This window comes from Accipiter gentilis, chromosome 12, assembly GCF_929443795.1.
Source record: "Accipiter gentilis chromosome 12, bAccGen1.1, whole genome shotgun sequence".
Taxonomy (NCBI): Eukaryota; Metazoa; Chordata; class Aves; order Accipitriformes; family Accipitridae; genus Astur; species Astur gentilis.
The window spans coordinates 10,412,724-10,427,152 of NC_064891.1; the positions used below are offsets into that span (position 1 = coordinate 10,412,724).

The 14,429-nt window shown below is 41.4% G+C and overlaps 1 protein-coding gene across 4 annotated transcripts in view; it reads right to left on the reverse strand.

Annotated features, from left to right (window-relative positions):
• LOC126044922 (bifunctional heparan sulfate N-deacetylase/N-sulfotransferase 4) overlaps positions 1-12,591 on the reverse strand; it is a 107,325-nt gene extending 94,734 nt beyond the window's left edge. For all 4 annotated transcript variants that reach the window (XR_007507828.1, XR_007507827.1, XM_049815323.1 and 1 more), the window contains exon 1: positions 11,992-12,591. The gene's annotated coding sequence lies outside the window, so the exon portion shown is untranslated. The remainder of the gene's footprint in view (positions 1-11,991) is intronic.
• Positions 12,592-14,429: the final 1,838 nt, after the last annotated feature.

The window sequence follows — 14,429 nt, forward strand, 5'->3', positions numbered from 1 at the left end:
AAATAATACTTCTTGCTTCCCCATAAAAATGCATTTGATTGATGATTAAAGCATACTGATTTTGAAGATGATTGATTGGGAGATTAGGACTCAACTATTTAAAACCGATAGCACAATACTGAAGAGAAACAGCCTCTTATTAATACCATGTGTTAACATTGCATCAGGAATTAAAGCTGATTCTCTCATGGTCCAGTTCCTATGTGCAGACCTTCTCACAAGGCTTGGTGATTTACCAAGCATCGTGACCAAATTAGGTGTAACTAATCAGTGGGGGAAATACGGATGTTGCAGTAGGCAGTTACATAATGGGAAGGTAGCTGTTAATTGCTAACGAGGGAGAGCTGAAATAATGAAGTTATTGCCTGGGTAAATAGGGAAAACTCCATTAAGAGCGAGAGTCGTTGTCTTCTATTATCTACCAGGAGAAAGAGATGATGAGCGAGCAGTTTGGCTCTGGCAAGAGGTTAGTGGTGAGTACGTGGTGCATGGGCTGACCAAAGGGCCGTGGAGCACAGCCTCGAGGGGCTGTTGTAAGCTCTTGTCCTTTCCTTACGTCTCCTTGTAAGTAGGCTGAGGATCTGTGATCTAGTTCAGCGTTATGGAAAGCAGAGGCACTGATGTTAAGCAAGCAGTTGTGTTTATCCACCCTATGGATTGAGCTAATAGACCTCACATCTGCAGCAGGTTAAGAGCACGTTGATGATAAGAGGAGCAGGACGCTTGTATCATGACAATACAGTTGTTTCTAGTCTCCTGTCTGCACCGGAGTCCAAGGTTCTGTGAAATAGTACGGGTAATTCATCTGGAGGCAGGCCAGAGGTTTCCTCTCATCTTATTCCAGCATAAATCAGAAATCAGGAAGTCTTTATTTTCTATATATAAAACTTCCCTTTAGGCTAAAAAATTAATGTAAACTCTTTCCTCTTCTCCTTCCTTTCTAAGCTTGTATGACTCCTGCCATTTATTAGCAGCCCAATGATCCATGATACCTACTTGCTACTTCTTACATATGACTGCTCACTCAATACAGAAACAAGCAACCTGATTTGAGTGAAAAATGACTCCTGTTGACCATCAGCAGAAGTTCAGGGTTTCTATTCACTGTAGAGGAAAAAACAGCTCTTTTTCTCAGAAAAGTTTCCAAGAGACTTTTACTGAGCTCAGGAAGCTTAGGTGCTTCTTGACAGTAACGTTTGCCTTTTTCAAGCTTAACAGAGTTGCAATGTGTTTTGTATTTATAAATGTGGCTTTGCTCATGAGGGATGTTGATGCCAGCTGCTCACAGCTTACCAAAAAGTTTTAGAAAACTCTTTTACTTAGGATAAGGACAGCTTCTCAGCTGGTAAAAGCTGTCACAAGTCTTCTAACTTTGTTCTAACTCTCTCTTATAATTTGAGCGGAGAGGCTCCTCAGCACTTTCACCTCTTTCATTTGTTTTCAATGCATAATCATCTGTAAGTTAAAACACCAATTTTTCAGTATTTTCAGCAATTTGATCAGTCTATAGTGCACATATAATCTTGTGTGATTCCAGAAAGCTAAATGATGCAGAAGTTGAAGTCGATAATCAATGAATATAAAGCAAAGTGTTTGAAATACCTCAACTTGTGCACTCAATGAAAGCTGGCACAATCTTGTGAATGAAACAATACTTGGAAGCTAGCTATTTGACTCTTTTTACTTCAATCTCTTTGGCTTTAAACTTTTCCAGATGATTTCAGAACTTGGAGATTTGAAGAAAAAAAACAAGGCTCCCTGGTGGAAAGGTGGCAAAAGACATTTGGAAATAGGTTTTACACACGTACATATTCTCAGACATGTGTTCACATATCCCCCCCCCCCCCCCCTCCCCCCTTACTATGTATATAAGATAGTTGGGAAACATGGTGTAAAGGTACCTGGGAAGTCTGTAAGCTCTTTGCTCTTGATAAACTGATAACATCTGATTGCTGCAGACAGATTTGTGCAAAGCTAACAGTTTGTCTTGCTCCAGGACCACGAAAGTTGATCTGTTTTTATAATGGTTAGTATTCTCAAGCGTGATTTGAAGTATATTAACGGAGTGGTTTTCTTTATTTTCAGTGTTTTACCTGCCTTTTGACTGAGTAGGGGAATTGCGATTAGAGAAAGCCTTGTAACAATTTTTATTCCTTAAACACTTCTGAAGGTATGCAAATAGCCACCATCGACTCACCACAAGTCCCACTTTCTTGAACATGTACAATAGATGTGCCGTTGTAACAGCATGTAAGCAGACATATTTTGTTCTCATTAATTCATGTGATCTGAAGTTGCTGACTCGCCAAGTGTTTTTTTTCTTATTGATGCTTTTAGGCAGGTAATTATAACCTCTGCTAATGAGACCCCTCCCCCAAGATATTCTACATGAATCAGTGGGATGCTTTTACAAATGTGAACTAATGAGTCTATAAGGAAGGTATTGCTCTTTCTGCAAATCCTCATGGAACTGTTGCCTCCTTTGATTCTCCAGCACATATGCAAGACTTCACATTGCTGAACTCAAAGTAGAAATTTCTTCTAAGACTTAACCAGACCACACTTCTGGTGAATGTTGCCTGATGTTCAGCTTCAATGGGTCAGAAGAAAAAAGGGTTAATTTCTAACAGTCCCACGGTCATTTGGACCACCTAGAAATGCACATAAATGTCCCATCTGTGATGTTTCAGTGACATTTCTTCCAATTGTCACAACTGATCAGTCTCTATCATGTCAGCATTTTTGAATATAAGTAGTTGTAATATTTCCTCAGAAATCACTGACTGCTTATTTTTCTTGAGTGTCACATGTAGAAGCTCCTAGAAATCAGTGATAATTTAAGTATAGTCTTAGGAGGGCCATGGATGAAGACAGAACCTATATATATATTTCTTGTTTCTTGACAATATGGTTCTAGTCACTATCGCAATGGGTAGGTGTTAATGACCACATTAACCTTTTGTGCAGCTCCATATGTGGCAAAAATGTTGTGTAGTGATATCAAAATACATCACTTTATCAAAATATACCAAAATATACATAACATTTTGATGTCATCAGACAAAACATCTTAGTTTTGTGGCCAGACTTAAAATAAATTTAAAACAAAAAAAGTATCTTCTCAATGCTGTTTCCAATAAACGTGTCCATCTTGCCTGAGTGGTGGTAATAAGATCTATCACTTTTTACCAGTAACTCACCAAAAATTCAAAAAAAGCTAAATAGCATTACTCTTGGGTACAGGCCTGACTTTTTCAAGGCCATTTGGCAGACCCGTGGCTGAGCTGGAAGCAATAGCCACTTGTTCTTGCGTAATGCCCTTCAACTGGTATGTGTCTTTACAACCACCATAACATCTGTAGAAAAGTGACTGAACTACCAAGGATGAAAAGAAGGTTTTCAGAGATGATCTGAACCTCAGAAGCTTGTTGCTTAAGCCGTGGTGACAGAGCCAAAATGTCAATGCAGAAAGTTATGGCTGAAAACAGAGCAGAGATGCCATGGCACAAAGTTGTGTGTGACCTACAGGATCGAGTCCTTAGGGCTGATGCTTTGCTTTCCCAGTAGGATTAATGGAGAGTGCAGGTGTAGTGAACATCTTATGATTGCCCCCTTTTGTATGAAGCTGGTGAATAAAAGCAGGCTTCACATGTTTTCCTGAGGCAGCCTGCAAAACATTCTTCCTGACTTGATGCAACAAATCTTCTGATCTCACTTGGTTAATGGCTCTTCATCACTTTTCAATTCATAGTTTAATGCTTCAATGGAAGCCAATTTGAATTCATTTAACTTTTCAAATAAAACTTTTGTGAGATGCTGTATCAGACGTTTTATTACAGTCCATCTATTCCGGTACTGTTTTCTACTTTTATAAGGCTGTCAATTAGCTATCCAGTTTCAATAGAATGATTTGTGTTGTGAATTCAGTTGAGAGACAACATTTGTGCAATATAATGGCTGCCTAACTATAACTCCTTAAAGTCAATCAACGCAATAGTCAAACTTGTACATCTTGTTTGATGATATATGAAAGCTAAGGCATAAAAAAAAATTAAATCTTTTTATAGTTCTATTAGCATCTAAATAACTGCAGATTTTCTTTATCTGTTTTGAAAATTTACCAAGGATTACAGATTTGCTGGATTGCTATTGAAACGTTACTTTTTGGATATTTCTCACACAAAAAAAGGTGTATAAGCTCTCTTTTTAATAAAAAGGCCCTTTGCCTACAAGACATAGTCACAGGCTCTGGAATAGCTTATTAGAAGCTAAACTCTTTGGTCTTTATACTTTTTTTTGTAGTAGTAGTAGTAGTAGCTAACGTTTTCCCACACTTTCTGTTTTCCTATTGCTTTTATGGGACCTAAAAATGTTAGCCACCATAAATATAATTAAAATGTCTCCACCCTTATATCAATGACAAGACATTTCACTGAATAACATGTTTTGTGGTGTCTGTATCCTGTCACAGGGACTAGTTGTGAGAAAGTCTGATGTGGTCACATCTGCGCTAGGACTTAAAAGGAGGCCACTAACTTATTTCAGAGAGACTGCTGTTGTCACATAGTCATGATCTATTACTACTGCAAAGGAAGTCTATTTAAATTCAGATAACAAAGATTTTGTACCTAAATCCTTAGAACAGCACATTTACCGCATGAAATTTAAACAGAGGTTTATTCTGAGTTTACTCAAGCCAGGTTGCGGCCAGCCAGAGACTCTTTCCAAGCTCTGGGTACATTAGCTCTCATTATAACAGCTTCCCTATATTTATTCTTTAAGTAAATTCTACTGGAGTCCCCTGTCCCCATCTTCATCCTTGTTGGCTGAAGGGTTTTGTTGTTATTGAGAGGATTTGGTAGAAAAATGGGTAGAATACACGGTGAGTGAATTTGGTCCCAGCAACCTCCGATCAGAGTAGGTGTGTGGGCTAGAGCATCATCTAAGCCATCAGCACTGGTGACAACCTGGCAGGTCTTAGCCAGCAAATGGTGCTAATGGCATGTAGAGGCTTTCAAGTGAAGTAAGGTGAACAAAGCAGCATGTGGAGGGTCACCCTGTCTTCATTCTCTTTGTGTGCGTGTGCTTCTTAGACTTCCAGTCAACATTGTTCTAGAGGAAAAATCAGTCGCTTCCACCTTGCTCGTGAAATACTTGCATTTATCACTGCTTTATTACGTGACAGTTTGGGGGCAGGAAGTTAAGTTTAGAATCTCTCTCCTGTCTTTTTCATCTATATTTAAATTGCATAAGTTAGAGTCTTAGTCCTAGACCAGGTTCCAGGCAGTCCTTCAGAAAATTCTGGGTCTTATTACCAGCTCTTTAAAACTGGAAAGATTAGCTTTTTGTGGCAACCAGCTATGGCCTCACATGTTGTCAGTAAAACTAATCTAGATGAAGAAACTTTATCATGTACTAAAAATACTACAATACCCAAGAGATGATATCTCACTTTAATGTATTTAAGTATTTCGGAAACTGCCAAGCAGACAAGATAGTCCAACGAAATTTTATGGAAGATATTAATACAAATTCAACTTCTTTTTATCTTGAAATGATTGGATGGGTATTGTTTGCCTATCAAGAGGAAAAATGCCTAGTGGTGAGAGGATAAGGCAGGGAGCCGAAACTTTGAGTTCTGTCTCTTTCTGCCACCAACATCATATATTGCCCTCTGGAGGCCACTGATTTTTTTCAGTACTTCAGTTTTCCTGTCTGCGTTGTGGAAATAATACCCTTTTCTACCTTTACATGGGCATTAGCTATAAAATGTTCTAAGGCGATTCATGTTCGGTTCAAATGTATATAGCATGGGTACTGCAAACAGGACATTTAAGAAAGCCAGTGCAAAATTCATACTTTCATGTGCAGTCAAATGTATTTGCAGTGCTTGCTTCCTTTTTCGTCTTATTCTTCATACCCTGGTTAAATTTCTTCTCTTTATTTCTGCCACTGTTTTATGGGGTTTCTCTGAGAAAAGCCACTTTGTCAGTCAAGTGCAAGATGTCTTTTGAGATTTCTGGTGTGTCATCTGTGACCTGTAGGTACTGTTTTCCTTTGGTTCAAAATATAAACAATTGTTTCCTTTCAAATTATCTATTCTTTGTTTTGTCTAGATAAAGTTCAATTTAGAAATGCCACTAGTAGGATAAGGGTTCTACTTGGGAACTCAAGGGATTTTTTGTTGTTGTTGAGTCACGGTAAGCTCAGAGACTGGAACTAGAACTAATACCATTAGAGCTATGTGATAGAAGAGCGAGGCTTTGATTAACCTGTTGCTTTCGTGAAAAATCTCTGCTTATTGAACTACTGAGGCATTAACTTATTTTTGGAAATGGGGGGTGGAATAAAAAAAAAAACAACCCAACTTGTTGTCAAAATCTTTCTGAACATACTGCCCCTGCACCAGGCTGGAATTAGTTACGTTTCTTTACACTCCTATTCTCTCCCGTGCACTGGGGGCACAACTGTACTATGTTTTCTAATATGCATCTCCAGGATGCATCTTGGAAGAGGAAATCCAGCCTGGCTTTCTGGTTTATGGAAAGGGCTTACAAGCCAACAAAATGATGTCTCGTTAGCTGACACAATGATATGTTGTAATCCATAAAGGTCTGGTTTAGACAGTGCGTTCATAGATATTTAATTTTCTGCCTGAATGTAAATATTTTCCATGGAGGAGAAAGCCTTTTCAGAGGTACTTTTAGTTAAAAAGTCTGAAGATGCAGAATGACTGCTGCTGATTCATGCTGGCAAGTGGAGCTTGCTCCAAAGCTGATGAAGAGTTAGTCTTATGGGAGTCTGAGAGCGTCAAGTGTTTTGAGGCATGCACTGCTCGCTCCACCTGTCGTGCGGACAGTATGTACCACAGAGGTCTCTTGATCTTTAACTGTGATTTTTTTTTTTCGGGTACAAATTATAGTAACATGTGCTCCTGCAGGTAATTTGGAAATAATAAGGTATGGGGAGACAAGACTCAGTCGATGTTGTGTTAGAAGACGTAGTTCCAGAATCACTGCTTTTCAGTTACTAATGAGATAGACCTTAAGAAGGAGTAATGGTCGCTCTATCCATTCAAAACAAATCTCAGTTGCTAACAGGAGTTACTGGCTTGTACAGTGCCCTGTGCAGGAAAGGACTGCACACGATGTGTGCATGCATGGTTCCACCCTTAACAGTGCAATCGTAGGAGGGCAGAATAGTGAAACCCTTTAAAATGGCACAACAAATACAGTTTACTGACTAGTAATGAATAAAAATGGCCTAGTCCATTATACCAGCTATTTAGGTAGGTAGAGTGCATGTAGTCTGGCAAAAGTACCAAGGGAGATGGCCCTGCTTTTGTTTAAATTAAAAAAAAAAAAAAAAAAAAACACCAAACAAAAAACTATGAGAACTTTAAAATCAGAAGTGACCAGTGAAAGTACTTCCCGTATCTTACCCAGAAACCTAAATGCTACTGCGCCTTCCTCTCATTCCAAAAATTTCTCTGTGACTCACTGACCACCTGCCCTCCCCTCCAGTGGTTTAGGGGGTGATAAATATCCCAGTGCCAGAGAATAAATTCAAAGAATACCCTGTGGCTCTGGAACTTGAGCTCTGGCCTTCTCCTTGCAAAATATGGTCCCATGCAAAAGGAAAGGATGTGGGATAAAATGTTCCCTGAAACTAGAACATAGAGGTGGGTGCATATTTCAAGACAGACTGTTTTAACTTTCCAAACAGTCGCTTCTTTTATGGCCAGCAGCTACTATTAATTATTTATCAGAACACTTATTTATACACTAAAAGCTAAGTGCAATCCTTTCAGTGGAAGCCTGGCAGAGTGTGGGTTGAAATAAGTAGCTGTGGATAGTCCTTCAGGAGGATAAGTTTGGTGCACAGCCCTGCTCAGGGAAGAGCCTGTTCACATTATTCTGTCTGCTGTGTGTCTGATAATGATATATACGTATGGGAGATTAAAACCCAGCCATTAGTAAAACTCTATAGCTGTAGATGCATCAGCCCTGAGCATTAGCTGGGCACGTGTTTCTTGGTGCTTTTGTGGGCTGTGACGGGATGGCAGATGCTCTTCTAATCCCATCGCCACGTATGGACTAACTCTGAACTTGGAAGATTGTCCTAGCTGAAATTCTGCAACAGCAGCCTTAGGTGCAGAAGCATGCACTCTCTAAGTTTAGCTGTACCATGGTCTGGGACAAATGCATCAGCAGCTATACGTGTACAGATTTTAGATTGCTGTCTGCATTATGCTGTCTGTTTTGGGGCTCTGCTATGGAATACCTTGTCTTAGCATGTTTGGGGGAAGAACAGGAACTTGCATGGTAGCCTCCATGTGACATGCTGAAGCAGGGAAAACCAAGACGTCCCTAGGTCATGAAAAGCAAACCAGAGACTCAGCAGGTTTTCCCTTGGCGAGGCTAAGTAAGATGAGTACAGTTCAATTATTTCATCAGCTGCCAAGGAAGCAGAGGGTTCTCCTTGCTTTTTGCTTCTTTTCTCATGAAAGAAGCCCACCCTGCCCCGGCTTGTACTTCGGTGTTTGCTCTGGCTCTGCAAAACCCATCCTTGCAGCAGAGGAGGGAGGATTAGTTTGCTCTACTTGCCCGCACTTGGGGAAAGCCGTTGTGACCCTTCCTGTAGCCAGAGGGGAGGAAACAGGTTTAAATACTTCTCTGCTCCTTTCAGAATTGTGTTTAAATCATGTCATCACAATACATTACTTCTGCCAATGTGCCAATGTGTTTTCTTCATCAAACACTGACATGGTTTCTACACTGTTGTGCTGTTGCCATGTGATTCTGGTGGCATTACTGTTTAGATAAAATAGTATTAGTTTTCTATAGCAACTGTTAATTTCAGAAGAATCTGTGATTTCATTGTAATTATTACTGACAGTCATTGTAATAAATGTTTTGGATTGATGTGCATGGTTTTCATTTTCTTCCAGCACCTGATTTCTTTTTTTTTTTTTTAATAGCTCAAACAATTTTTCTAATTTAAATGTTGATATAGATGGAAAATAAATTCTGTATTTGTATCCAGCACTCTTCTGGGTGGCTTACAGTTCTTGAGGGGCATAGCTTTAACATCTCAATGGGAGAAGCAGACTTGTTGCTGTGATATGAGCATTCTTCAGCCTTTCTCAAAATATGAGATAGGACACTTAAACTTAATGCTCCAAACCATTTCCAGCACTGAGACCCTCCTTCTCCCGTAGTCCAGCCCCTCAGCCTGCTTTAATGGTCCTCAGCTGCATCCCAGGCCTGAGAATAAGGGATCTGCTAAACTGCCACCTTACACTGTACTCCTTAATCCTTGCAAATGGTTTCAGACCCAGGCTCCCCTCACTTTGGAAAGTGTGGAGAGCCCTTGGCTCATTTTAAGCTCAGCACCCTGTTCCTGAAATGATTCCACAGGCGGGGGAAATTGCAGCTTTCTGCACAATTCCAAATTATCCTTTCCTTGAGCCACCCAGGCCCCAGCTTGAAATGCTATGCTGCTCCTAGCCCAGGGTTTGCCTTGTTAAGAAAAGCCCATTTTGCAGGTATGGAAAGCAGTTTCTTGATGCACCTAAGAAACAGAGGCATTATGAAAGCTTTGCAAAGCAAACACTTGATGGAAGCAAACATCAGTGTATACATGCAGCTGAAGCTCACCCGGCCCTATGGTGCTAGAGGCAGTCAGATCAAAATTGATTGTGGGCTAAATCAGAAAGATTTGGAACAGAAATGTTGGGGGTTTTTTGTTTGGTTTTTTTTTTTTTTTTGTAAGAGGTCATGATATTCTTTCCCTTACTGTTTGTAGAAAAATAAAATGAGAAACAAAACTTTTCCTGGTGGCATATAGTTAAATGTAATTTTTTGTTTATCTAACTGAAAACTCAGTCACAACTACTAGTAACTCATCAGCATTTTTTTGATCAGTATTGCCCAGGGATTGCAATATGTGGCCATGTTTTCCTTAAAGTATCTCATTACACCTCTGAGAATTCCTGTACTGTAAGCCTTCAAAAAAAAAAAAAAATCTTTACTATTAGCATATTTTTCTCCCACTCATACTGAATGATAGTTGAACTCTGGAAAAGCTTATGATTCCCTGCATGCTGCCACATCAGCTAAGTTTAATCAGTGCCATGACAAAGAGCAATATAGCAGATATCACAACCTCTTAACATCCATAAAGTTTTAATAGGACTTCCAGAACTTTATAATGTGAGTTAACAGGGTGTTCAGACTGCAGTGGAAGTATAGGTGGGGGCATATGTGTGTGTATGTGAGTGCAAGTGATCAGTCACTCAAGCATCCTGCTCTGTGCTTAAATCTAACCCTTTGGATTTGATTTACTCCAGTAAAATGAAAGTTAGAGGAGCATTTCTCCAGCCTCACAGAAAACAGTGGTGTCAACAGGACATGAAGATACTCCTGCTTTCATTTGAGGCTTTCAGACATTAGGCATTTATTATGAATCAAAAAAAAAAAAAAAAAATGGCCATGTTCTAAGGAAATAGCACAAAACCTAATACACGATCTTAAACTTCTGCACAGAGCAATGCCATTAGGAACATCTAATCTAATTGAGCAGATCATATTATTTGAATTGATAAGATTCAGAAGAAAACTGGAAGCCAAGAATCTTCTTAGTTAAATGCAACTTGGCATCCTCCCCCCCCCCCAGCCCCCCCCCCCCCCCCCCTTTCTTTAAAGCAGCATTTTAGAAAGCGGGTCACAGAGTGCAGCTTGGCTGATGATAAAATGTGCCTAATCAAAGTACACAGACAGGATGGGGCAAGACAGTGAAGCACCTGGCGACATTGCGAACTATTTAAACTTTAGGAAGGAGGAGATTCTGCTATTCTTACACAAGCTGAAAATCCTATAGTGGTAGGATCATAACTGAAAACTACTGAAGAAATGGGGTGAAAATGACTTATTTCTGGTTTTATCTTTTGCTCTGGTAACATTCAGGTAGAAAAGGCAGAATAACCTGCTACACGGGGTAGGCCAGATCCTGCAGCATATATTCACAGGGAGGGAGGGTCCAATCAATGTGATTAAGAGCTGCAGAAGTTAGTAAAAAAATTACATGGTACATTCCTTGGGGAAAAGAGGACTTAATGAGCGTGGGTTTTGTATGTATGTGCGGTTACATTAGTGCGGTGCTCGTAGGAAGAGACTTATTCACCTCTAAACATTTCTCCTTTGAGTGTTTATTCCCAGCAGTAATGACTTGGAGCCAGTATGTCAGCTGTAAGATAAAAACGCTGGGCTGCTGCTGTGCTCTGACTTGGTAGTCATCTGAAGAGCAAACACTGATTTCTTCAGTTTACCTCTTCCTACCTGAAACAATCCTTGCTTCCACGCTACGAATGATCGTACTGTTATAAAAAAAGCAAATGTTGCTGAGTGATGTTTGGATATCAAACCGCTGGAAGAGAGCAGATCTGCAGGTCTTGGCTTCCTCACAGGACAATTGCTCTTACTTTAAATAGTGCCTGTTTATAGCCATGGAAAGCTTTTGCATTGCCATTTTAATCCACTAGTTTTGCTTAACTTGGCTAGATGGTAGCAAATAAAAGCCAAGTATGTGGAGTAGACCAAAGAAGAATTGCAACCTTATCCCCCTTTTTTCCTCACATAACTTCCTATGCTCTAACTTCTGTGGTCTTTCATATATTTAGTCAGACAACTGTTCCCCCTCGAGGGCGCGCATCCGTTTACATCAAGGGCACTTGCATGCAAACATGGCAAAGACTGTCTCAAACTTTCAAATAATCCTTTGAATGCCAGGCTCCAGGCAGCTTTCTGAAGTACTTACGATACATAATTAGGTACTAGGCAAAACATTTCCCACGCCCTGTGGGTCTTTATACCTGGCCAGGAACTGTTTTCCTGCCTCTGGGTGCAGGCACCGTCTATATAGTCGTACGAATATATAGCCAGAAGTATAGGTTAACATAGCAATAGGCACAGAAGCTGAACGATAGCTTACCTAGGGAAGGATTTCTCTTCCTAGGGTGCGGGAAAGAGACATCTGCTATTCAAATCTCTTCGCATGGCTCCAGGTAGACTAGGGAGAGTTTTCAATTGAAAGCAGCTGTCTGAGCGGCATCCCGGGAAGGTTCCTCTCGCTCCAGCCCCAGTAACTGAACTCTACCAGCAGAGTCACATCTCATTTATACACAGACTGTCCTTTTCCAAACAAGCAGCCAGCTGGAAGGATTCAAACCTCTGTTCAGCACGCCGTAAAATATGCAGCTTCCTCCTTGGCCGCGGGGATTACACCGGGGAGCAGGCAGGCGACGGCAAAAAGGCTGCACGAACTATTGAATCGCCCGAATACCAGCTGCTCCCGTTACTACTGCCGGCGTACCTCCCGTTTGCTGTAGCCAGCCTCCCTCTCCCTCATATCTACGGGAGTATCGAGGCGGCTTTGCAGGGTGGTGATTGGCAGAAGCGGCCAATTCCTCCCGCTAATCAACCCCCAGACTTTCAAGGACTCAGAGCCGCTCTGATGTCATTCCAGCCGAGGGGGGACGCTTCACGCGAGGACGCGGGCGACGGAGGCTAATTCGGAGACGAGCCACATTCCTCTCCCACCGCCGTGATTGATTAGATGCTCCCGGGAGGATTTGCATAATCTGTCGTTGTGCAGTTGGACCACCTCCCCTCCTGCCCGCTCGCTCGCCCGCCCGCCCGCCCGTCCGTCCAAAATGCGGGAGGAAAAATGCCGCTTTTGGCTTCTGATTTTACACCTGGAGTCTGCAGCTGAAAGCCTGGGAAAAGGGAGAAGTTGAAAGAGTCATTTTCCAGCAGGAGAATGCTCAAGCCCCCAGCACCCCCCCCCCCCCCCCCCCCCATCCCCAGATGCCAAAGAAGGCTCAAGAAAATCGCAATACTAGAAGACTTGTTGGTTCCTACTCTTGTTAGGTCACTGATAAGATCACCTGCTACAACAAAAGGTGGGGTTTAATGCACGGCCAAAATCAAGCAGAGGTCACCCAGCAAGTTGGTTACAAACTATCTCCCTGACACCACCTCTGGGGGGATACGAGTAAACGTGTGGCGCTCAGAGGTGCAAAGTATTTTCCTACTGTGTGCGATACAAATTCCACCTATTTGTTGCATAATTTCGTATTAAAATCCTTTATCTCATCCAGCTAGAGATGAAGCCTACCTCCATAGCCAGGAAACACGATTGTGATGCGACTTTAAATTGCATTACAGAGGAAAAACTAAACACTTTCTATATTAAAAAAATTAGATTTTATACCAATCTAATTTTCAATTTTTGCCAGCTTGACACCTTTCACTCCAACACCGTTCTTTGTACGATACACCTTGGAATTGAAATTCAGCCAATTCTGTGCAGCAAATGTGAGGAGAAAATAGTTTTGTTCAAGGAGACTGGAACAAACCCATTTGGAGATGATGAATGACGCTGTAAACTCAGATTTGAATCATAGGAGGGTCAGCTCAACATTTCGTGTTTCCAAAATAGTGTAAATAAATGGTTTCCATGCAGTTTACCATTTACATCCTTCAGCTAGGACCTTCTACGTGAAGAGCTATTTGCTCTCTGTGAATATCCAAGTTTCAGAGATGGTAGATATTCCTAACTGGGGACTAATTTATTCTTTCTGGTGAAATTAGAAACTGAGGGAACATTAAAATTCAAAGTATGTCAGAGTCATTGCCTGCAATTTCTAATTACAAAGCACTCGCTGGGGGTCTTTAACAAACGCCTCGCACCTATGGCTGGTTCTGGATTTGAGATTTGTTTTCCAAAGACCGTTGCGAAGTTTGGGTGCGGGGTTCCCACCACAACTAAGCGGTGAGCGGGTCCCTCCTTGCATCCTGTGCGAACACCAGAACTTAAGTCGGGCTGTAAACTAAAACCTCCGAACCAAGTGAGAGAGTCTCTTCCCAACATAAGGAAGACTTCTGGTGCCATTGGTCAAAACCCACCAAAAAATGCGAGAGCTTCCTATTAGTAATCTGCTGCTACAACAAGTCCAGTTGTTTTGTCCCTCTTCCTACTCGTGTACTTGACTCCTAGCTGTACTTCAAGCACCAGAGATGTCCTTGTGGGTGGAAGGGTTTGGTTTGGACGCAGGATGGCTCTTGGCTGCCGCCAGATGTGGTGGGAGCAGCCGGCTGCCCCTTTGAAGCCGCTGCCGCAGATGTTCCCGGGGTGGGCCGGCGGCCAAGTGGTTACGCGTACCGTCGAGAGTGTGTTTTAATTCAGATGCTGAAGTCACTCTTTGAACTTAAACCCTTGGCTTAAGAGCATGCTACGCTAGATGAATTCAACATGAAGAAGCATGGCTGTTGATTCATGATGCCTCAATATCTGTTGGCTTTGTTAGCAATTCATTTTAAGTGGAGGATCAGAAGACTTACTATGCCAGGGTCTGCCCTTATTAGAAA